The following is a 26,500-nucleotide window of genomic DNA, read 5'->3' as shown; positions in this document are numbered from 1 at the left end:
GACTCTACTTCAGCCGGATATTACACTGAGCCAATGAATGCTGGGATCTAATTTAGATCAACCAGCCTTTACGTTTATTGAAGAGAGTGACATCTAGCGTAAAATGAGAAACTCGACATTCCACACCAGTCCACAACAGCATAACGTGCTCTTCAGTCGCCAAGGAAACGCCTTCTTGTAGATATAAAAGTAAAAAAATTGTAGTGTAGTGGTTTTAAAATCTTCACGCGATAATATTAGGAGTTTATATTTAACATCACCTGGAGTATGCAATCAATATACGGAATCCTTCTGCACTGTAAGTAATGTTTTATTTATTTATTTTTTAATAGCATGATGTGCAACTTATCTTGCACGCAGCAAAATGTAAATATATAATGCATAATTAAACTGCAGCCTTGAAGCAAAAGTTTGTTTAAGCATTGGACGACAGCAGCCACATCTGACTCATCTGCTGTTAATAAATTCGGAAATTTTAAAATTAATTCGGCGATTTTTAGTAAATGTTTTTAAAAAAGTACTCCAAAAGCGCATAAAAATAGATGCGAAATCATAGCGCTGCATTAAAACAAAATAAAATAAAAACTCGATTTTTAAAAAATCTGTTTATTTTAATCCTAATAAAAGGAACTAAAAGTACTTAAAATTTTTGAAATATAGGAGTCTTTACTCCTAGCATACAATCTACATACGAAAATTTATGTTCAATTTCAGAGAATAAAAGTAGTTTCATATGGATAATAAAATAGCTTCATATGAATAATAATACTTTCATAGATCATTATTATATGCAATTTGAGTTGGAAGCATTTAATTATACAATTTAAAGTTGCCGAAGAAAGATAAAACCATACATAGATTTTTATGAAGTGTTTTGAAGAAACAAGCAGCATTAAACTCAAGAGCAGGGAAATTTTAAATACTCAAAAAAGAAATTTGAATATTTAAAAATTTAAGCATATGAGATTAAACATGATATCGTATTGATTTCTTACTCCTTTCCCCCACTTCCCAGCTGTTAAAGTTGTTTCCCTATTCATAACATTTATATTTTTCTTATTTATTTTGTTTACAATTTCAAGTTCATCCGCCAGAAGCCACTGTACTGTATATCAGTAGGTACCGAACGTTTATTGTATCAGCGCTCCGTTAATTTTGTATTTTGTGATTGCTTTCCCTTTCGGTTTTTGACATAGTTCTCTCTCTTTCTCGCTCACTCATTCAAAATGTGTCGGTCACCAGAAAATTACAAAGGATAAAAGTAAAATCATGCCAGTTCTGTATATGAAACTGGCTAATTCTGGTTAAAAGACTTTTGAAATGTTTTTTTTTTTTTTTGAAATGTTCCCCTCGTCTATAGTGTATTCAACCAACGAGTATTCAGTATAACGTGCCTTTTGGAGTGTCATACGGAAGCACTGGCGATAGGCAAGATAATCGGTATAAAGGGAAAGCTCCCTGGTGAATAATAATAATAATAATAATAATAATAATAATAATAATAATAATAATAATAATAATAATGTTTTTATATAAAAGGTGAGTTAGAGGCCTCATTACGAGAATAGCACGATTTTCACCCTATAAATAAGCAAATCGGCTGAAGAACACACGCAATTAACAGCTCAAATAAATACTGCCCTTATAGCCTTAATTGCTTGAGCGATAATGCCTACACCCTAATCTCCATTAATACACTGATATTAATTAAAAATGACCTAAGGATATCACAAATATTACATAGCGATAGAAAATATCAGAGAAATTAATGAAAAACTGGCTGTTTGCTATTATAACTTATTTACACTTCTGTCTTGTATTTAAAAATACGAAATATTTCTAGGAGTAATTGTAATTGTACTTCAAAAATTCAAAATTGTACTTTTAAACGATTGGGTGGTATTGTTGTACGGATAAGCAAGAGTACCATGCAGTCGTTTAAAATTACAATTAAAATTAAAATACCGTCCTGATATTTTTGAGAGGGTGAGCAACATAAAATATCTATTAAGCTTCCTATATAGTGATTATCCTTTCAAGCAGTGTTCCAACTTGTCAGGAATGATAGGTGGGGATTTACATGCAAATGTAATCGAAAGTCGTATCATCTAAATTCAAAATTGGGGAACCTTAATGTATTGAAGGAAATCAGCAATAAAATGAATATAAACCTTAAAAAATGCACCTATCAGAAGGATATATAAAAGAAAATCGTCAGGTATAATTGTATCAATTTTCTTAAATTAGGGTTTCAAGTATGGCTCAGTAATTCGCATTAACAGTGTATAATCATAGTTCGATATGTTAGTTTTAGATTCGCTTATTTTCATATAATAATAATAATAATAAAAAAAAATCAGTATCAGAATTATTTTCCAGGAATCGTGGGAAACTGGCCAGGATACGTATCGTACCTTGCGACTCCGACAAATTCATTCACTGATTCACCACCCTTCGTGCAAAAAATCTTTTCAATCGCTTTTTCATAACTCAGCTTATATATAGCTTCCAGGGATGACCCCTCGTTCTCCCACCATCTGTTACCCTTTTGAAATAATTCGACCGTATCTTACTTGTCTGATATGCTACTGCCACCGACATCATATCGTTCCTTCGCCTCCTGTCTGTAAAGCGCTGCAGAGCACATTCCTGCAATTTATCATTGTACTCAATCATAACAGTTCAGAGATAGTTCTAGTCAATCGCCTCTGGACGTTTCCGTATCACCCAGATATCCAGATTATCATATCCGCGCACAGAAATTCGGATACTGTGTGATCCCTGCTTACACAGTGACACCATCATCTTCTTGTTTTTACTTGTCATGTTTTCCTCACTTTATGGCAGCGGTTTTACGGAAGCGAATCCAATGAGCAGTAGCAAAATAACATAACTGAAGCATTGTATAAAATACGACAATCCTAGATTACAGATTCCCTTAAATATTTTAATATAATCAAAATCCTGTCGTTAATTTTTAATGCATTAACGTCGCTGCTTTCGCTTTTTCTGGCCCATCATATTCAGCGCGTGGCTGGCTGATCCAACAACTGAGTAAAAATCGGTAAGCACAAGGAGAACGTTGAATCATCATGGAATGTGCTCATTTTATTATTTGTTATTAATTATTATTATCTGAAACCTCCAGGGAGTCAAGGACTTATTTGTTAATGTGAGTCCAGAGTAATTTTTTTAGCTTTCGTGGATGCAGTTATTAAAAATGACTTACAAGTTTTAAAAGAATGTCTATGCATACTGTTTTTCATAAAGTCATGGTGATCATATACAGAGTAACGCTTACCACTTAAAAAAATTGATACAATGCTATTAATAAAATCAAAGTTTCGAAGTTTACTGTAGAAGTGTAGTTTCAAATCGTACGTAATTTAATAGTAATTAGTCGAAGATAAAAGAAATCGATATTCGCAGTTTCTTTTTTTAACTGCAAGACTGACAATATAGTCCGACAACCCAAACTATGAACAGACAGCTAATAAAGTCGTGCTGAACTCTGAAATATGAAATGGCATGAAATTATGTAACAGAAAGGGAAGGAATACAAAACGCAAGGATTGACTTTATCACATTTCTTCACTCACCTCTTTCTAGTTCACTGAATGCTGACCGCAGATTTACAGAGAGAGAGAGAGAGAGAGAGAGATGTGCGAAACGGGGATATTAATTGCTTTGCCACTGAAATAAAATTAGCGCACATTTTCGAATATTCAAAGAACTTACTGACAATAACAAATTCGAACAGGAACTGCTTCACTGAGTTACCGAATATCATGAGATGCTTCACTCATTCTTCTTCTGCAGCTTGTCCGATTTAAATGGGGTCGCTGTTAATGACGAGTCTCCTCCACATCCTCCTGTTTCGGGTTGTCACCACATCCAAGTTCTTCATCCTTAAGTCCTCTTCTACCAGCTCCCTCCATCTCTTCTTTGGCCGCCCACGCTTCCTCCTTCCTTGCACATCCATCTGCATGACCTTTCTTCCCACATATTCGTCCTCCCTCCTCACCACATGACCAAACCATCTCAACCTTGCCTCCTGTATCTTCGCTCCTAAGTTCGTAACTTTCACTGTTCTCTTCACAGTCATTTCTCAGACGATCCTTTCTGGTCACACCGCACATCCATCTAAGCATTCTCATCTCTGCTACATCCTGCTGATGTTAATTTTCCTCAGGGCCACAGTTTCCATAGCATACGTCATAGCTGGCGTCACTACTGTCCTATAGATTTTGCCTTTCAGATTGACTGGCACCCTATTATCGCATAGCACTCCAGCCATCTCTCTCCAGTTCCTCAAACCCGCTTGCATCCTGTATCCCATTTCCTTCTCATCCCCCTCCATCTTCTTCTACTGTTGAACCTGAGTATCTAAAGTCCCTCACCTTACTGATGACATTTCCTTCCAGCTCCAGATCTGTCTCCTGGCCACCGCCCACTGCGCAACACACATACTCTGTCTTACTTCTGCTCAGTCTCATACCTCTCTCTTCCAGTATATTCTTCCATCTTTCCAGTTTAGCTGCCACTTCTTCTCTTGAATCTGCACACAGCAAGATGTCATCTGCATACAACATTGTCCAAGCCGCGTCTTCTCTCACTTTCTCTGTCACCACCTCCATCACAATATTAAACAGAAACGGACTTAATGCTGACCCTTGATGCAAGTCAACTTTTACTTGAAAACTTTGTCTGTCCCAGACAGGTCCGAACTCTTGTCTTCACCTTTCTGTACATCTCATGCACCAACTTGACATATTTCTCTGGTACCTTCTTCTCCCTCAGACACCTCCAGACTTCTTTCCTTGGCACTCTATCGTATGCTTTCTCCAGATCAATAAACACCAGATTTAGCTTCCGTTGTTTCTCTCGAACCTTTTCCATCATCTGCTGTAACCCAAAGATAGCATCTATCGTTGATCTACCAGCCATCAAGCCAAATTGTTCCTTTGCAATCTCCACCTCCTTCCTCAATCTTCCATCAAGAACCCTTTCCAGGATTTTCATTGTGTTGGACATCAACTTTATTCCTTTGTAATTCTTACAGTTTTGTGCATCCCCTTTACCCTTGTAGATGGGGACAAGAGTACTTTCGCTCCATTCCTTGGGTATATTTTCCTGTTGGCAAAGTTTCATGAACAGGTCCCACAGCAGGTCAATTCCCTCTTCCACCAGTGCCTTCCATGCCTCCACTGGAATCCTGTCTTGGCCCACCGATTTTCCATTCTTGATGGCCTCCTTCACTTTCACTCTACTGATGTTCTGTACCATCCCCTCAGAAGGCTGCCCATCTTCTCTGTGAGTCCTTGCATTTTCCTCAGTCAAAAGTCCCTCAAAGTATATTGTCCATCTGTTTCTTATGTCCACGTCCCTCCATAATACTCTTCCTTCGGTGTCTTTGATCTGCCTTATATGTAAGATGTCTTTTGCTGCTTTATTTCTACCTTTTGCTAGTTGGTAAATTTTTCTCTGTCCTCCCTTTGTTTCTAATGGATCATACAGATCTTGATATGCCATGGCTTTTGCCTGCACCACAACTCTCTTGGCTTCTTGCTTTCTCTCTCTCTGTACACCTTTCTGTCCTCTTCCACTCTTGACTCATCCCACTTCTTTGTCTTCCTCTTAGCTGTCACTGCTTCTTGAACATTATTATTCCACCACCAACCCTCCTTCAGCTCTCCAATCTTTCCAGATGTCTCACCAAGCACCTCGATTGCACAGCTCAGGATTACTTTTGAATTATGTTACCACCAATCTTGTACACTTTCTGGTCCATCCCAAATCTTCCCTAACACCCTCTCCCTAAAACGATTCCTCACACTCTCCTCTTTTAAGCGAAACCACTTAATTGTCTTCATCCCATGGCTTCCAGAGGTTCTTATCTTCGATCTTATTTTAAAGTCTGCGCACAGCAGTCGGTGTTGCTGTGCCACTTGATCTGCTGGAATTACCTTACAATTTGTCACAACCTTAAGATGTTTTCTTCTAGTCAAAATGTAGTTAATTTGTGAACTGTTGTTACCACTTCTAAATGTTATCAAACGTTCTTCCCTCTTGTAGAAAAACTAGTTAACAATTGCCAGATCAAACACTTCTGCAAAGTCCACAATCCTCTCTCTTTCCTGGTTCATCATTCCCACTTTGCCACGATGCACCCTTTCACAGTCTCTATCCTGTTTCCCTATGTGTCCATGGGGACAAGAGTACTTTCGCTCCATTCCTTGGGTATATTTTCTTGTTGGCAATTCCGTTCAAGTCTCCTCCGACAATCACCATCTCGTTTTCTTCCAGTTCCCTCATTTCGTCATCTAACACGTTCCAGAACTCTTCTTTCTCCTCTACTGTACAGCCAACTTGCGGGGTATACACATACGACGCCCACTTGCTCTTCTCCGAGACCCAATTTCATTCGCATGATCCTGTCGTTCCTTCTACATACTTCCAGTACTTCGCCCTTCATTCTGCCACATACCACAATTCCGACACCATTTCTTCCCTCTTTATTCGCCCCAGATTAGAACAATTTATATCCATCTCCCAGTTCCTTCGCCTTTATCCCCTTCCACCTTCTCTCCTGCACACATAAAATGTCCAACTTCCTCTTCCTCATCATGTCTGCCACCTCTCTTCCCCTTCCAGTCATGCTTCCAACATTCAGTGTTCCCACTCGCAACATCCATTATTAATAAACATAAAATTGTATTCCAATAATCATCGTCTGCTTGTTTCCCCATCGATTATGTCTCTCTGGTGAGGAAAGTAAAAATAAATAAAAACTGTATTTCACTTTTTTTTTTTTTTTAATGCATTGCGAAAACGTAAACTTTCTGCATCATTGTTATAATTTCATTTTGTTTAATCGCACGTAAACCATTAGCATTAGAGCTCTAACAGGAAGCCCAAGAGTGAAAATAATCACGCAATAGGGTAGTGAACTGCATAAATGAGATCACTGCTGTACTCATTAAAGTTTATATATATATATATATATATATATATATATACTACAATTTACAAATTATAAGAGAATGAAAATAAAAACGATTCCGCTTATAGAGAGAGGAAGTAAAAAATTCTAAACTAAGAATGAAGCGTTACATGTAAGGAATTTTCTTATAGTATATTACGGATGTAGACCAAATGATCTGTTCCGGTCTTTTTAATCAATTAACAACGTCTTTTGGGGTTCACCTAGTCTTCTCTTTCCTTTCCTTTATATTTTATTATTTTTTTTAGGATATCGAGTAGTGCTGGCCATTCTGTTTACATGTTCTATCCAGTTTTGTTTACTTATGTGTTTAGTTATCCTTCTCTTGTTTTTATTTTTAATTATTTTTAAATATGTCCATTCCGTTTTCGGTCAAATAGTGTGTAGTTTGTAGTTTTTCTCATGAATCTCATTTCACTCGTTTTTATTCTTTTTTTGTTCTTTCTTTCTTGTTTATTTATTGTCCAAATTTTGCTGCCATATAATAATATAAGTATAATATAAGTATACACTTACTGCTAATGCGTTGTGTTTTTCAGTGTTTCCTTTTGTACAAGATTAGGATTAAGAGTTTCTGTTTATCAGGCTTATAACCTGCAAAATATCTGAAGTTTTTTGGTGTCCTTTTTTCCTTCCTATGATATTTAACATTCACGATAATTAAAAGTATCCGTTCTGTTATTTTATTATTAATAACTATTTTACTTCTAACTAGACAGACAACAGGTCTATCGCGTTAAAAGTAAAATTGTGTCTATAAATTGTATGGATATTTAAAATAATAATGGCTGAAGTCAGTATTGTCTAATATTTATTCGTCAGAGGCATTTATCACCTCAGGTGAGGAAATGTCTAGTAAAATGAACAGCTCAGTGGCGCAGTGGGCAGTTTATTATTATCATTATATCGTATACCGTAAACCTGAGTTTTTTTTTTTCTCCCACATTGTCTGCACATGGCATGAACACATAGAATTAACAGACACAATTGTAGATTGGGATGGTGGATTATGTATTACTGGAAGGTATATGGACAGTGTAGTGGTGAATTATGTTGATGTATTATAATAATAATTAGTTTTTTAATATATTTTTTTTCTTACATTTATTTTTTATTTTTATTTTATTACATTACATACATTTGTTACAGTTATTACATACATTTGATTACATATGATACATTATTTACATTTGTTTACATATGATTCCTACATTACGTACATTTGTTTACATATAATACATACATTACATACATTGGTTTTCATGTGATGCGTACTTTACATTTCTCTATCAACCTGCAGCTTTGATGTTATATATCTCTCAATAATTGCTTTTTCTTTTTAATTTCTTCTTTTAGTTCTTTAGTCCACCAGGGTGTTTCATGTTTCTTCTGTTTATTATTTAATGATACACCACAAATTTCTTTGCTTGTTTCTAGAAGAAGTGTTTTGAACCTGTACCATAGGTTTTCTACATCTTGGTCTTCATATATCTCTTTTTCTACTTCTTTCATCTTCTCTTCTATTTTACTTTTATACTCAATGGCTGTTTCTTCTTTCTTTAGTTTGTAGTTCTTTATCTTAACATTTATTTCCTTGCTACTTTTTTCTACATTTTTCAACTTTTATTTTATGGATTGTTTCCAATACTAATAAGTAGTGGTCACTGCCTATTTCAGGACGTCTGTAGACTCTTGCATTTTTTGTATACTTCCAGTACGATCTGCTTATGATGGCGTAGTCGATTATAGATTTTTCGTTTCTATTGGGCTCTTCCCTGGTAAACTTATGGATTTCTTTATGCTTGAACATAGTATTCGCTATCACTAACTTATTTGTAAGGCAAAGATTTATTATTCTTTCTCCATTATTATTCCGAGTTATTTCTCCTTGTGATCCCTACACTTGTTTCGTTTCTTCATCTACTTGATTCCCTACCCGGCCATTAAGGTCTCCTAGTAGTATGATATGCTACTTGAACTTCTTCAATTGTTTTTTGTAAGAGTTCGAAGAATTCATCTTTAATTTCTTTATTGGCATTATCGTTTGGGCCGTATGCAACAATTACAGTGAATACTTGGTTGTCTGATTTAAAATCTATAGTGATTGTCAACAACCTTTCGTTTATTAGTTGCCATTTAGTAATATATTCTTTGAGATCTAGTTTAATTATGCAAGCTACCCCCTTGTTTTCCCCATTCTCTTGGGTTTACCCCTGAATAGAAAAGTTTATACCCATCTTTCATTTTCTGGCAACCTTGACCTTTCTTTTTTGTTTCTGTGACTGCTAGCAAATCAAATCTTGATTTTTTAAATTCATCAATTAATTCGTTTTCTTTTCCATGTAGACTTTTAATGTTTCATGTTCGATATCTCATGTACCTTTTTCTCGCTTTGTCGCTAACCATTTAGGCAGTTCGGCTATCTCTTTGTTATTTCTTTTAATGAGTGAAATTTTAAGGTGTGCAGGGGATTAGCCTTCAGCACCCGAGTCTGGTGGTGGGGCTGCCACCTTCGAGGCCCCCAGACCGGCCTATGAGGGAACTGCTATTCTGTTGGTCCGCGGGAGGTATTTTATTTCCCTCCTACCCTTCATAGTAACCTATGACGAGCATTCCCCGATCCGCCACCAGGGGACGCGCCCGATGGGGGTTACAGGTGTCCCCACACGGGATATTGTATTTATATGTGATATAATTAGTTGTTTGAGTTGAATATTATTATTCATCTCGTATATAATATATTCAATTCGTATGTAATAATAATAATAATAATAATAATAATAATAATAATAATAATAATAATAATAATAATAATAATAATAAATACGAGAGCCTTTAAGAAGATCGCTTTTTACAAATTGCTCTATGACGAAGTTGCCTTTTTGTCTCAACTATCGCACTGTTTCTATAATGTAAAATATTACTATCCGAATATTAGAACATTTGGCTACATTATTTGCTTGTCAGAGAAGATAAAACAATCCACTTTTAAAGTCACTGTAGAATTTGTTTTTCGTCTCCGAGCACATGATACATTTCAATCCTATTCAAGTGTAAGTACCTTCTAACTGTGTAAAAGGATTGACACTTTTAGAGGCATTATATAATCAAGGGAAATTGCTATAACGCGAAGAGAAAAACACCAGGCGCGTATATTACGAAGAATTGCGAAGGTGTTTCACATCTATTGGACGTGAAAATGAATCGGTGGAGGTGGGGATCTGAACAGAGTATTTGCATCGTCAACTTAGGTGAAGAGAGTGTCTGCATCTTGGTTTGCCTCGTACGATTACGAGATAGCATTGCATGTTGTGCGTCACTCCCGCGCTTTCAGCTGAGATGGCACAACAACCAGAAACAATCTTCTGGAAAAAATCTCATGATGTATATATATATATATATATATATATATATATATATATATATATATATATATATATATATATATATATATATACATAGTAAGTAGAATGTTAGCGTAATTATATACTAAATATATTAAATATAGTCACTTCAAAGTTTCATGTGAATTAATAAATTTATAAATCGCCTAATGAGATTCGCAAATGGGCATTTTCTTTATTAATATTGCTTTTATAGCCAGCCATGGAAACAGCTGACTGTATATATATATAGAAAGAAAAGCACTATATAAATATTAAAACCGTATGTAATACGTTTGGTACGTGTTAGTGGTGTTACAACAGGACTTTATTTTTTAACTAATTGTTTGGCAGAATGGCTGCGAGCTCCTGGTGATGTGCGAAACGTGTGTTCGGTCCTTGAAATAGCTACAATCATCTATAATTTAAAGTTGGCATCTAAAGCTAAATGAAAAAACATGATTTGATTCTCCACTGACTATATGATCAAATTATTATTTTTTTAAAAAAGTATCTTTTTCAATTCACATGGTTCAGAGATAATACCGTAAAACATTTTATTGTGTAGGATCCTTCTACCATTTAAAAACAATGGTGGAAGAATACACGTAGAAGTGCATTTCGGCATCAAACAAAAACAAAAAAAAACCACTCTCCTTTATTGCCACATCGAGCTTTCAATTATCTTCTTCATATTGACATTTTTAATTTAATTGTTAGAGAAAAGGTCGAATTCACACATCACGTGTCTTTTTGAATACAGAAGTACTACACCTGATGTGTCCCTGTTAAGGCTCAATTTCTGAACTTATATATTCCACAGAAATATGAATACAGGAGATTTTCCATATACAGCAATCCCTCGATTAATACATCTCAGATTACTGCGTTTTCAATTAGTATATCATTTTTTTTCCTATACCAAATTCAAGTAATGCGTCTCTAAAATTCAATTAGTGCTCCCATATACATCTTAAAAATAAATGCTACAAATTTAAAATATTTGTAACATTTGTTTTCCTATCTATTCTATTCTAGTATATTCTATCTATACATTTGTTATGGCTGACTATTTAAAAAAAAATCAGTCACCATGATGAAATAATTTAGTTACCGATTTAAAACATTTTACAAAATTATTTTTAATGGCATACTACACTATTTCCATGTACACTATGTTATGTTCCAAATTTACCGCCAAAATTTGGCGGTAAATTTGTGTTGTCGTCAGCTAATTACATAGCATTTTGCTCATCATATCTCGTGCCTCTTTGCAATTGTTTTCCTTAGTTTTTATTTTTTTATTATTTTATTTATTATTATTATTTATTTTAAAGTATTTTCCCAAACTTTAATCACGAGTAAAAGAATTAGTGAGCAAAAAAGTGGAAGTGTGAAAAAGATTCGAAAAGTAATCTCATTGGAAGAAAAACTTGAAATAATAAAGAAAAATGAAGAAGGCGAGTCCAGAGCAAAGATAGGAAAAGAACACAAAATGGGTGAATCAACTATAAGAGCAATTTTAAGCAAAGCTGCTGAATACAAAGAGAAAGGTAAGGATGCTTCAAGTTCATCATGCATGCAGACAGACCACTCGAAATCAAAGTATCATAATGATTGAATTATACAGAGAGACTTCTTTCTACATGGATCGACGATTTTAACCGAAAACGGATCCCACTAAGCACTCACCTTATTAAATCAAAAGCATTAAGTCTCTTTGTAACCTTGAAAGAAAAGGCTATCGGCGATGGAAAAGAAGAATTCCACACTAGTGCTGGGTGGTTTGAGCGTTTCAAAAACAGCAATAGCCTACATAATGTTCGAATCACAGGCGAAACTGCAAGTGCAGATAAGGAGATGGCCGCAAATTATCCAGAGATTTTGAAGAAAATTGTGGAAGAAGGGGGCTGTTGTGACCAACAAATATATAATGCCGATGAAACCGGCCTTTTTTGGAAGCGAATGCCTTCCAAGACTTTTCTGTTCAAATCAGAGAAATCTCAGCCTGGTTATAAAGTCGCAAAGGATAGAATGACTCTTCTCTTAGTTGGCAATGCCAAAGGTGATCCAAAGTTAAAACCCATGGTAGCTTATAGGATACAAAATCCTAGGGCCCTCAAATGCATTAATGAAGGGCGTGAACTGGGTTTTGTTGAGATTGACAATGATAACGTCCAAGAGTCAAGCAAATCTCATTCAGGAATTGAGTGATTCCGACCAGCTAAATTTAGATTTAACCACTGACTGATTGTTAAGTGGTTACATTTTCTTTATATTCTTCTGGCCAAAAGAGATTTCACAGAAACAGTTTGAAAATATTTTTCGTACAGTCGAAGTTTTTAAGCAGCAATGCTTAGAGGCTGACCCTGATGAAGAGAGAAGCAGTAAAATTTGCAGAAGTAGTAGAAAAGGTATCAGTGCCATATCGTCAGTTGTATGAAAAAAAGAAACACAATACCCGCCAAACTACGTTAGCTCAATAATTTGTTAAGAAGTAAAATAATAAATTTATATTCTGAATATGTTTTATTGTCCTTCAGCTTCATTGTTTTCCTTTAACTAGGCACTGAGACAATTTATTTAAAAAAAAATAATTAAAGGTCAAAAAAAGAAATTTGAGGAATGAATTATACTTTTTCCCATAGGTTATTATATTCGATTAGTGCGTTTCGATTAAAACGCCCGTTTTAAAGAACACACAAGACGCATTAATCGAGGGATTGCGCTGTATATAGTTTTTTTTTTTTTGTGCTTGATTAACATGGATTGGCGTTGTGTTTGCATTTCCATGGCAATAGTAGGTTTTCCTTGCATCTGCCGCGTGGCACGTGACAATTTACGTCGGCAAACAAAGCAGGAAAGCCCTTTTGCTAAGTGGTAAGATGCTCGCTATTAATGAAAACGTCCTTGTCTGAATCTCTTACGCCATAAATATAAGAAATGCTTTCTTAAAATAGAAGCAGGCAGTAGTATTTTGATAATTTCAACTGCCTATTGATGATGAACAGGTCTATTTTTCTACCCACTGCAGGGCGAAGACCTCTCCCATTGCGGGAAGTTTTGGATCTACTACTTCCATGGTGACCCAGTTCATTTTGGGAGAGTGTATCTATACTTGGGTGAATGAATGTATGAAGGCGGAAGACAATCGCAAACATCCATGCCTACACGGGATTCAAACCTGCAGCCTCTTGACTGGAGATCCACTAAGAGAAAGTATATATATATATATATATACGTCGGCTGTTCAATAAGTAATAAGACTAATTTTACTGTGGCGAAACCACTCATCACAATATTAATTTCTGTGGAATAAAGAAATGTTGCTGTATGTATTAACAAAAGAGGTTGATAGATGGCGTATACGGGTTGATGTGCCGGAGTGTCACGTGACTAAACGCAAGTGCTCATCGGCGCGCCTACAAGGTGCGACCAGTCTTCGAAATGGAAGCGTCCTTGGAACAGCGTTGTGTGCGTTTGCAAAAATCGGCATCGGACACTTAACATGATACGCGAAGCTTTCCACGATGAAGCAATGTCGAGAGCAAGCGTTTTTCGCTGGCATAAAACTTTTAAGGAAGGAAGGCGAAATGTGGAAGATCTTGAACGTGAGGGAAGTCTCTGTGATTGACCTTCAACGTCATTACAGAGACAATGATCAACACAGCAGCGATTATCATCAAGCACGTCAAAAGGAAGCGTCCATTGCTGAAGAATGGCTTCTTATTGCACCACGATAATGCAAAGCCACATATTACTGGTTGTGTAGTGGACGTTTTGCAGAAGAACAACACAGATATCCTACCACACCCTCCATACAATCCTGATCTCGCACCGTGCGATTTCTGGCTGTTTCCTCAGCTCAAGAAACCACTAAGAAGCCGCCATTTCGAAAGCAACAAAGCATGTGTAAAAGCTGCGGAGGCGGTTTTGAAAGAACTCTCAAAAAACGGACTCTCACATGTGTTTAAGAAGTGGACGCAACGTTGGGACAAATGCATCGCGTCTCACAGTAGTTACTTCGAAAAAGAAAATGTAAATGATGACGAGTAAAGGTAATCTATTTTCTGTATAAATATAGTCTTATTACTTATTGAACAGCCTACGCATATATAGATATGCATATATACACCTATGTAAATACATCCTGAATGACGCTGAAGATTGTAAACGACTATTATTGTTTAGGATTGGGACTAGAGACAAATGGATCCTATCTAACAATTGTGTGTTCTTTAGCTTCAGCTGGTTTCTCTGTTTTGCGAAGAGAAATTTCGAGCTTTCTGGAGTAAAAAATCATACCGTCTGCTTGATATATTACATCCAAAGGGAGAAAGCAATAGACAAACTGATGAAATGCGGTCGAGACCGAAACAGGCAACCTGGCCTAGAATTCGTGAAAGTTCTGGATGATGAACTGAGTATCCAGGGAGGACAACAAGACTTTATAGACACTATTACTTTGAAATTTTACATCAAGAGAAAAAAACAAAAAAAAAACAACATTCTTTTTATTTATTTTTTTAAACCCACCTTCTTGATCTACTATTCAGCTTTTACCATCGGCAACTCTTTAGATATGCCGCTCTCGTCTAGACGCTCATCTTTTTTGACTTACAAACACTCGAAGGTGAAAGCTAATTCTCATTAACTTACTGACACATTGAGTCGATTGTAATATTGTCTGGCGCCTGATTAGCGAACCGTGTGAGACTGCCTATCTTCGGAGATCACGGCTGATCGCCAGAGCGTACCATCCACCTGAATTCCGTCAGTTATTTCTATGCTTAACGTGAGACTGAGCGAACGTGTTTTTTTGGCAAATGGTTTGAGGGCAATTATCATGACACGAAATCATTAACAGAGTGAAGATCTCCATTCCACCTGTGCTATAAAGAACTATATACTCAACATGCTCTTAATACATGAAGGAGCTGTGTGTTTCATTTTAACAGTTAAATATTTTTATACACCTCCTTATTTTCGCATATCGATTGCATCTGGGCTTTTAAATATTTATTTGTATAGGATGATAATTATATGTAAAAATAAATACTACAAAGGTTCATGCTGACGTTTAATCGTTTGTAAATATTAATGATTGTTAAAAGAACTCATTTTTATTCCACAATCATAAGCAATAATACCGCATTCCCCAAAGTGGTATTTTAGCTCCAACATTTTAGAAACGAGTTTGATGATTTTGCAGTTAAAAACCTGGAAAAGAAAAAAAAAGAAAGCCCTTTCTCTGAAACCAGCGCTGAACTAAGGCTTATTAATTAACCATAAGATCCAACTATCCAATCGCAGTTTAGATTATAAATTTCGAGTGTGATTCTATCGTAAGAAATACCATTTCAAAATATTTGTAAACTTAGCTTTTTCTTTTCAAAGAAAAAGCTAACTTTTTCTTTGAAACAGCCTCCCTCGATGAGTCCTTGACTCCCTGGAGGTCTCAGATAATAATAATAATAATAAATTGACTGGACAGTAGGGAAGGATTAAGGCTTTCCAGGACTTGAAACACTAAAGATGGTACTTCCTGTAAAATATTTAACTTAAAACAAAAAAACACGAAAAGTAGAAAGTATGTTTATTTTATAAATGACAAATAAGTAACAGTTATATGATTTAAAGTATCCTTGATTTTCTAATCGAGAAATCCATGTCATCAAGGATTGTATTCCCTGGATGCCCTTGCTGATCTGATGCCCTATTTGAGCATTTAAGATTCCATTTTTTGTCCTTTTTAAGCAGAACGTTACTGCGGGATACACTGCCGAGCAGAATTTTGTGGCAAAATATTTTTTGTTCGAAGGTGCTTGACTATTAATTATACTAACATAGTTAATTATGCGCGCCGCGCCAAAAAGATGCAACAGACTTGGTAGCAGGATTGAATACTACCAAGACAACATCTCTTTGCTACCAAAGGTCTGCGGTAACAAAAGTTGTTGAGTGAAATCACACTATAGCATGGATGTTTGCAGAAATCTTTATTTTGGATGATAAATAATTTAGGACCACCTTGTTACTGTAAGCTGAAATGGCAGGAAAAATACTGTGTATTCTCTAGAGCAGGAAAAACTTGTCCCATAGATGATAACGTATGGTTTATAGTACTAACCATTTGTCAGTGGAATTATTATTGAAAAGGCATAAATATAAGGGAATTGGTAAAAGTCATATTATACATAAAATTAAATGTATAACATGAACTTATATGTACAATAATTTTTTTTTTTTCACGTAAATCCTACCCATGAAAGGTTGTAAAAACTATCGTACATTGGTTGGCGAAGGGTTAGATCCAAATAGAGACGAAATGTAAAGCTAGAACTTTATCCATGTCACCTCGTGCCTTCAGAAAGTAGAGTAGTGACCTCACACTGGCAACTAAATTCGTCTACATTTATATACGTAATTGTATTTTCGAAAGACAAGGTGTGCGTAATGCAGCGTAGCGAAATTTCATGATTAAATATCATAATTTATTTTAGGAATTTTCCACGCGATTTCCTGAATATTTTAAGTAATTTAAGATAATCAATGATTTAAAAAAAATAAAATTAATTCAATCAAGAGCTTATTTTAATGCTTATATTTTAATGAACCCTTGCGAATTCAGAACCAAGTTCAAAGTATAACATACATTCCACAAATTATATTAAAACATCCCATTCACTTTTTAAAATTTTCTTTTAGACTTAAATACAGCTGACAGCAGGTTAAAATAGAATGTTTATCAGCTTTTACGAAATCAATTTAAAAACCCATTTACGAACAGGTAACGCACAATATTTGAGTCACTGACACCAGGAAGTTCTTGGAAATAACCACTTAACAAGCATCAACAAACACGCAACAGATGAATCTATATATAACAACACCTACTCGTTCAACGTGAACAGTTGCGAGACGTTAATCGATTTGTGGTTGGAAAAGAAATGTTGTCGTGGTATGGAAAATAACAACTAAGTTCACCGTATTACTAAGGTCATCCATTTATTGTAATTCCATTTTCATTTCCAGTTAGGACGACGTTAATATTTCAACTGTCTCCAGTGGCGAATTCTAAAAGATCGGACTTTCGATATTATTTATATGTTGTGCGACTGAAAGGTGTTAATTCTGTAACACATATATAATTTAAATCAACACAGATAATATTTCTATTTAACGAAATAATTAAGTACTAATTACTACTGATATCATTGAGCGACGACAAGTGGCACTTCTCTGTAACTAATCGCGCTTGCGCTATAATATTCTGGTACCGTTGTTATTATTATGAAATATTAGTATGTTTGCGTGCTGTTGTTTTACATTAAATATCATGTTTTGGTACTTAGCACGAAACCAAAACAACTGTTCATAAAATATATGTTTTTTTTCCCTAAGTACGCATAACGCACTTTTTTATTTGTATTAGAATATTGCTCTAGACAAAGTTTAGAATTTAGGTTTGTATTACTATACGTGTATACTTTTAAATTCATGACCATTTATTATAAATTGTTACATTATGTTGTGTGACATATTGTAATTATTATATGATATTAATTACTTTATGCATTCGCATAGCAAGTAACTAAATTACACTTTTAATTCTTGAAGAAAAGATATTGTCTTATTTTTGCACTTTTTTTGGCAATGGTTATGATCTCGTGAGACAGCGTGCATATCTGCACATACACTAGTACTAGTAGTAGTCCATTAACTCGGGTGGTATGTGGTGGATACTAAAACATAAGTAATATTTCCTGAAAGACCAATCAAAATGTCGTGACTACCTATCGTCAGTCTTTTCTAACAGCTGATGTGATTCTTAACACTGGTAAACCTTGAATCTTCTGCGGAAAGTAGTAGAGCCCGAACAGCCGTGTCGTTTGCACATGCCCAAGTACTGAAGGAACGACTCGATTGTTTTTAAACATTGCATGAGTGCTTGTCAAATAAGTGTAAAATGCCAAGTGATTCGATGCATTAGCAGCAAGTTAAATAAGTATATCTTCACGGCATTTTATTTTAAATTAAAGACAATCGATTGTTACTAAACTTTCGGTACTTATCGATAGTGACTTAATACCATTATCGTTATATAAACTTGTACTAAAATGATAAACTTAAGGTATGCAAGGGATAAACAAGTTTTTCAAAAGTGGATATAATTTTAGTGATTACTCGGAATTTGTAATATCACTGATCGATTTTACTGTATCAGAGTTTTTTTTTTTTTTTAAATTTTGTTGACAACATTGCAGTGTGTGTCAGGTGAGTACTCATATTTTCTTATTTTTTCGATTAGTTGTAGTAACGTTTATAAATAACTAGGGGGGAAAGAGAGGGGGCGGGGTAGAAGGATAAGCGCAGATACTGAAAATTAATTCATTTTTAGGTAAAAGGGAAAAATAGTAGTGTACTAAATACTGCTAACAGCTTATTTTCTAAATTAGGAAGACATTTTACGCAAAATTTATGTAATTTAGAGATAAGCAATTTTATGTAAAATTGTTTATCTCCGTAGTCACTTCATGTTTTTTTTTTTTTTTTTTTTTTTGTCTCTATTTTGAAGGATTTAATCTCAAAAGTTTAAATCAGTTTAAAAAAAAAATGGTGTTTTGTTAATGCAGTTATTGGTAGCGAAAATTTGATTTCTGTGTATTTATAGTAAGAAATGAATATTGATAAGAAGAAGAAGATTAAAGATAATGGCTTTAAAAAAATCCACTATTTAGACAAGTGTTGTATTCCGGATATGCTTCATATTTTTAATCATTATTAGAGAAGGGCGATGTCACAATTCAGTTTAGAATGACAAAATCAATGTTCAAAGAAGTCTCGCATTTCTAGGTATGGTTATCCTTTTTAATCATTTCTTAGGGAAGGACAGCGTGGATTGAAGCTCATTAAAACTGATAATATATTTAAGTTGGGCTATGTAACAACAGCAGCAAGGTTAACTGATAATCTTAAACAAATCGTATGATTAAACTGAAGTCTGGAATTAAGCTCACAACTGTGTATACAAATACCACGAGTATTGGGAACCAATCTGGAAATTTTGACATTGAGTTCATTCAGCCTGGAATTTTTGGACTGACAGAGAATGACATTGAGATAGGCATAGAATGTGCTCTTTACAGTATATTTCGGCAGGATAGAAAAAAAAAAAAGTGTGTGTGTGTGTGGTGGTGGTGGTGGGGGGGGGTGGAGTCTTGTTAATGATAACAGACGAGTTATATCCACCCGGAACGAAGAAGTAGCAGTAACATTTGATTATTGCCATTATTCATTATAAACGTTGGTGTTTGTAAAACGTTTAAACAATATTTGGTAGGCTTTTTTTCAGGCCAGGTTATACTGAAAAAAAAAGAGACAAAAAGAAGAGAAGGCTTAAAATATCTCAAATGATATTTCATTTGAGATATTTCAAGAGCAAATTTGAGATATCTCATGAGCAAATTATTACTTGCCTCTTTGGCGATTTTTATGGGTAGTAATATCACTCTGGAGCAGGAAATGTCAATAGCAGTATAGAAAATAAGTTTCTCAGTGAAGAAAGTGAATTAAAATTAACACCGCATGTGGTCAAGGGAACACGAGAGTCGCATCGTCTGTCAGATAGGAGAGGAGGGCGAGAGAAATTGACTAGCCATATAAGTTGGCGAGGAGGTTTTTTTAGGGTGTGCATATAAATGAGAAAACGTTCAGAAAATGGTGGAAACGGATACAAGAAGTCATTCATGGAAATTGAATAAATGTTCTGTAAACAGAGGAATGAGGAAGAGATTTTTCTCATACGAGTGGAGTGTGTTGCCAGTTGGAATGGCGAGCGAAACATTGCTGAATGAGTTTTAGGAGATATGACTGGCACTGTCTGGATGGATTATCCATGCAAGTTCTGTTTTCGATTTTAAGCGTGGATATCATGTAAACAAGCTATTATGTATCAAGTGGACCTCCCACGATAAGTCTGGGACTCCATGGAAGTGGCAGTGTAATACTAATAATAAATTGCAAGAAAGATAAGTGGATATGGATTCGCATATACACGCTACGATGTAGTTGCAGTATATGCTTGTAATTCTTGAAGTGAGCAGGGGATTTCATGGCGCTTATATTATGAAAACATGTTGGTAATTGCCTTTCATATGTACTGAAAATTGTCGATTCTTCTGATTGACGATGATTCTTCCAAAGTGATTTTCATTTTGTTGTGAGACTGAAGGTATACTGTTGTTGCTACTCCTCTTGGTTATTTAATTGACAATGTGCGTGCTTCTGGATAGTTAAGGATTCATTTAACTACAAAGCATAGCTTTTAGGTGGACTGAGGAAATGGACCGGATGAACGATCTTTCCTACCTCGAGCTGAGTTCGCAGCGCGAGTATTGTGTCCACATGCAAATCTACAGATTAGATAGAATGAAAAAAAAAAAAAAAAGCGAAAGGAAAAAAAAAATTTTCCCTAGCTTGAATTTGACAAATCTCTAACCTCAGCAGGTTTGCGTAAAAAGGAAGAAAATTAGTCAATTTTAATTGAGTTTCTATTTTAATACGCTTGTGATTCTAAGTATTAATTGGTGCTCTCTTCGCTGGAATTTGAAGATGAGGAATGAAGCGAATGTGTGCGAAGCAGGGATGCAGATCGGAATCGAATTATTACGTTATTTTTGTGATTTGTAGTCCATTCTAAGGAATAATAGCACAGTACTGCTACCATCGTGATTTTGTTATTCATTGCAATGATTCGGTCAGAAAAGTAAAAACTTGTTTATTCATTCAACTATGCCTTATCCACTATGGTTTATTCCATCAGGAACATGTAGCAGGATAATTTTTAATAAATAAACTGATAGCGCATATCGTGTTGCCACGTCACACACGTGCTTCGTTGTTACAGATTATTACAACATATGTAATAATCTAGCTCCGTAGACAATATTTTAGGTCTTATGTATGCTGGTCACAGTTCTGGATTAAAGCCTTGATTTTTATTGCATTGTTCTGGATATAGTCATTTCGAAGGCTTCTTTAAATTTGGGAATACAGCTATTAATTTCAACATACCAGGCTATGATAGATGTCATACAGGAGCACAGATTAACAAAGAAGCACTGGTGTGATCGCAAGGCGATATGCACTATCCGTCTGACGGATTTCTAGATGAAGTACAGTTTAGTGCGTAGGAAACTAGTTGTGAGTGAATCAATTGTTTTTACTTTCACACTTGTGACGATTCCATTATAACCACATTGTAATGAACAGTGCTATGTCCACGATGAATCCTTGTACATGGCGTACAAGGATTCATCGTGAGAGGGCGCTCTACACCACTTAATCTACCATCTATACGCTGAATCATCCACTACGTATACTAAGCCACTACCGCACAATAAGATTCGGTTGTGTGTGTGAGAGTGTTCTCTTGCAGATATACCTGTATGCTGGAGAAGAAAAGAAAATCCGTTGCAACCTCCACATGAGATGGGCTGACTCACTTTGAAATGAAAACGTCTGTATAATGATCTCTCTATCGTCATGATAAGAATCTCGATTCATTGTCCTCGCGCTCTGGATTAAGCTGCATACTTTATTAGAGAAATGAGTTCATCTGTGAGAGAGATTCTGCTGCTGATTTTTTTTTCTTAAATACGATATATATATATACACACTAGGGGCTCTGACGCCTACGGCGCTCCCCCCCCCCCCCGAGTTCCGGGCTGGTAGGCCGGTTCTCCTTGAATTCTGATGATTCGAATTTTGCAGACTCGACACTCAGGGTAGCTCTGAGTTTCAAAACGTTTCAAATAACATGACAAAAAACGTGACAAAAAAAGCTTATCATTTTATATATATATATATATATATATATATATATATTTGTCTCATTCTAAGTGACATTGTCTTTCTTTAATAGTGTGGAAGTTAAACCTTACTGGCATGCTTTACGATATAATATAACATCGTATATAACTGGTTTTTAAAAATCGCACGGTGGTTCTGGCAGTCTAAACACGACTTTGTAGAATGCCAATAAATAGAGGAATAAAACAGGGAGATACAATATCTCCCAAACTCTTATGTTAGAGACCAAACATGATACGAAGCGGCTTTTCGAATGAGAAAAGTTTCAGTGAATACAGTTGAACATTATTGAATTAATTAAAAAAAAAAAAAAGGTTTTGTGGAAAGTGTTCAAATGATATGGCTGTCAAGCGGAGAGGAAACAGTTTTAGCAATAAGGATACTATTTTGTCCCTGATAACCTTATAAACTTGAGCTAATATTGAGATCTGTGGGATCTAATATTATATATTTTTGGTTTCAATCAAGTCCTTACAATGATGTACCAATGTAGTAAAGTGGGGGAATTAGCAATCTTGATATCTACCTGATGTAAGAGAGTCTTTTACCATCGACTGTTGAGTGAAGAGTTTCTTTAGGTTTATGAACTTTAGAATTTTAGGATAACTGTATGTGTCTGTAATACAGACGATCTTTAGCTTCTTTCAGGCGGACCATTTTAATCGATCAAATTTTGCGCGCGGGACCTTTTTCGAGGACTAAGTATTTATAACCAGTAACAGGTGAATCATTTGTGTGTATTTGTATTGGTATTCATGAGGATTATTGCAAAAGTTCTTTAGTGTCTTCGTTCCTTTTTTTTGGGGGGGGGGGATGTTGCTATCAGTGACTCGATCTGCCACTTAAGGCAGATCGAGTCACTGATAAAAAGTGGTTACATTCGTAACGAGATTTGAATACGTCTTGCCTATCCTAAAACGTCATTTATGTATTTCGTTCTTACGACTGCAATGCAGCGGTAGTTGCACAACTTTACACACATCCACTGAGTGCTGATATCAATCAATTAAACGTGGACTCCGTATGCGTAAGCAAAATGGGGAGGGAGAAGGGAAATGAACTTACTTTATTATTTGGTGCATCTTCCATGGAGTCCCAGAACTCATTGCGGGAGGCCCGCTCATTAACTCCACCCATTAAATGTGTTCTAACAGTGGTTTGCCTGCTTTGCAAGTGGAAACAAGTCTAGTTTCCGGAAAGAGAAACACTTCCGGGCGCAAACTCATCCTCAGTTGACAAACTTTTCTTAATGTTTCTCTCATGATGACGACATTCAATCCGAGGTATTTTCCAAAACGAATTCCTCTCTAAATTAGAATTACATCGTGACTTGAAAAAAAAAAAGTTAGTATAATGTTCATTATAAACGTTGGTGTTTGTAAAACGTTTGAAGAAGTCATCGGAAGCGATTAACTCATAGAATTTTTTTTTTTAAATATTTATTTTTCGGCATTATCTTTTATACTCTTTGGCACATTACCATTATAAAATGACTAATGCGTACACTTACATTTCAGTTAAAAATAAAATAGAAATAAAAACGATCAAGTGTAGTATGTTAAGTAGGACTAATGTGTTGAATGCCCCACACCTGTAAAATACGCCTTTCACAATTAGGAAAGTCACTAGGGACTAAATTGATGAAACAGGGAGAATATAAAACTCCATTTCAGATTCTATATAAAGGACGATCGTAATTATATGCTGCTGAACTTTATTTTATTTTTCTCCCTTTTGATTATTCTCCAGTTTTCAAAATTGAAAATGCACAAATCCGTGCTGTTGACTGAACAATTTGGGCATTCTTCACTGCTGGAAAAGTAATCATAAGGGCTCCTTTATACATTTGATTTTTATACATACTCTTTTCATATAATCTTGAAGTGGCTGGTAAGAGTGATGGCAAGGTTTTCCTTCCTGAAACTCTGGTCTTTATCCTAAAAAACAGACATTTCAGATTATATATATCAATGTATACAGAGATATAAAATGATATATATATATATATTAGTCCTGGCATATGGTTGCGAAGCGCATAGCCAGTAGGCTATGCGCTTCGCAACCATATGCCTGGGCAAGGATTTTTTTCCCCTTTTCGTTAAATATTAAATTTTTGTTTCGAAAGTTATCATACTCTGTCAGCACAACTATTATACCATCAATAAATGTTTCTTATAAAGACATTTGGGGAAGGAATGTCCTAGTTTCGATTCCTGTCTACGACGTGAGGAGCTCAAGGATCTTCCTCAGCCATAGCCAAGTTAGCCGATCTTGGGCGTGGACAGCAGGGTTTTTTCCCACCAGTTTATCTGGGGGTTTTCATCCCGCAAGCAGGCAAACCGGCGCCGTGAACACACACACGGATTACAGTCATGAATATCGCCCTTAGGGGATGCAGCAGAAGAGTGGCGAACCGGCTGCATTAATACGCCAGTAATCCCTCATTAGGAGGGGACTCAACCCGTCCTAGGACGGACGGACGAGAGGGATAGGGATATATATACATACATACATAAGATGATATTATATCGGACTGACGCGCACGTTTTCAAAGACTGTCTTGTAATTTATTTTCCCCCGTTATTTCCCCGATAGTTATTAACGTGCGAAATCTTGCATGTTAATAACTATCAAACAGACAGAAAGCTCCTAGTTTTTAAAATATATAAGTACCCTCCGAAAATCGAGCATTACGAGAGATTATTAAAATTTATTGTCTTACCAGGACTGTCGGCTGTATTAATTTATTGCAATCTCCGTTTGACAATTAGGGCTACATATTTCTCTATACAAATCTTAAGCCTTGTTGTTAAAAAAAAAAAAGGGTCTGCTCCATTTGGCAAAAATTGCTTAGCATTTTCTTTTATATTGTAATTATTATTTTTTTATTTTTATTTCGCCGAGGCAGCTAAAGTTATAAAGCGAGTGTAATGTCAGTTAATTATCTTTTGATTAGCTTGTCTGTTGTGATGGTAGGATTTTTTTCCCCTTTTCGTTAAATATTAAATTTTTGTTTCGAAAGTTATCATACTCTGTCAGCACAACTATTATACCATCACTAAATGTTTCTTATAAAGACATTTAGTTTATGTATCTGTTGTGCTTCATACTAAAAGCCTCAACTGCAAAGTAGGAAACAAGAATGGAAATCTTTCCAGTTCAATGGTGTGTTTCTCCACTGTGTTACAGGAACGAATCTGGGTGAGCGGATCTGGACATTGCACCTCTCAAGAAATCTATTGCGAATTTTATTGAATATTTGAAAATTATACTAATTTTTAATTTTTTTTTTAATTCTAGAAATATTTTCAGTCCTTCCTCCTTAAAACTGAAGGCCAGATCCATTCTTGGTGTAGAAGGAAAATTATTTCGTCTAGTATGCAAACTGTTACACCAATCCTGCTTATCATACGCAATGTTAAGATCTGAATAGTTATGGTTAACGGATTTCGTAATCATGATGTTAAATTATGACAATTTTCTGTTATGAACTAGTCATCCAGTAGTTGTTTCATGATGCATTCCTTTTTAACCTAATTTTACGCTAGTTAACCGTAGAATGTTGATCATGAATCGGATAAAAGCGTCGCCAGAAATAAAATAAAATTTGGGATTTAGGATGTATATAAAGTGATCACACTATTAAATTTTTTGGTTTCAATAGGCCGGAGGGAGATTAATGAAATTTTGGTATTTAGAATATCTGTTCAATTGAAACAATTCAACTCATTTTTGGTACTGATTCACATGTTTGTCTTCGAAATATTTCCTTCGCCAGTCATATTTTTAAACGTAGGTTGAAGATTTCGAAATGAAGCAATTTTCGGAGGTTTGCTTTGCATACTCTGGAATGTCATCTGTCAGTTGCAAACTTATTCAACGGATGAGAAACTTTTTGTATAAAGTCGTATCAGTTAATGTAAGCACTGCAATAAATGTAAAACCTTTTTTTCGCATGCACGAGAATAAAGTAATATCATGAGTCATACTCCAGTTGTGTGCATGACATTATTGTTTTGCAACAGCAAATCATCCACTATGGCGGTCTCTCTGACCTTTTTAAACGCTGGGAATTTATATGGGTGGTACTGACGTCTCTGCTTACCTTTCATCATTTCTCAAGAGGTGTGTTTCCCAAGGTACACTTTTACGTGCACAGTTTTACCGCATTGGGAAACGTGCAATAAAAAGCAGAACTTGGTGTCGAATCACGCAATTTTTCCTAAATGTTTTTGAATGC

At 35.4% G+C, this 26,500-nt stretch overlaps 1 protein-coding gene across 2 annotated transcripts in view; it reads left to right on the top strand.

Moving 5' to 3' along the window:
• Positions 1 to 221: 221 nt before the first annotated feature.
• The window catches only part of LOC150108028 (uncharacterized), a 52,699-nt gene continuing 26,420 nt past the window's right edge, over positions 222 to 26,500 (top strand). The window contains exon 1 of one of the 2 annotated variants that reach the window (XM_090415529.1): positions 222 to 298. The gene's annotated coding sequence lies outside the window, so the exon portion shown is untranslated. Of the gene's footprint in view, positions 299 to 17,752; positions 17,853 to 26,500 lie in introns of those variants that run through there. The other variant, XM_090415526.1, reaches the window with a different exon arrangement.

This window comes from Typopeltis vanoorti, chromosome 3, assembly GCF_054136105.1.
Source record: "Typopeltis vanoorti isolate ZY-2024b chromosome 3, IOZ_Tvanoo_1.0, whole genome shotgun sequence".
NCBI classification, from domain to species: domain Eukaryota; kingdom Metazoa; phylum Arthropoda; class Arachnida; order Uropygi; family Thelyphonidae; genus Typopeltis; species Typopeltis vanoorti.
Note: the sequence above shows the minus strand (reverse complement) of the source record. Positions and strands in the feature narration are given on the sequence as shown.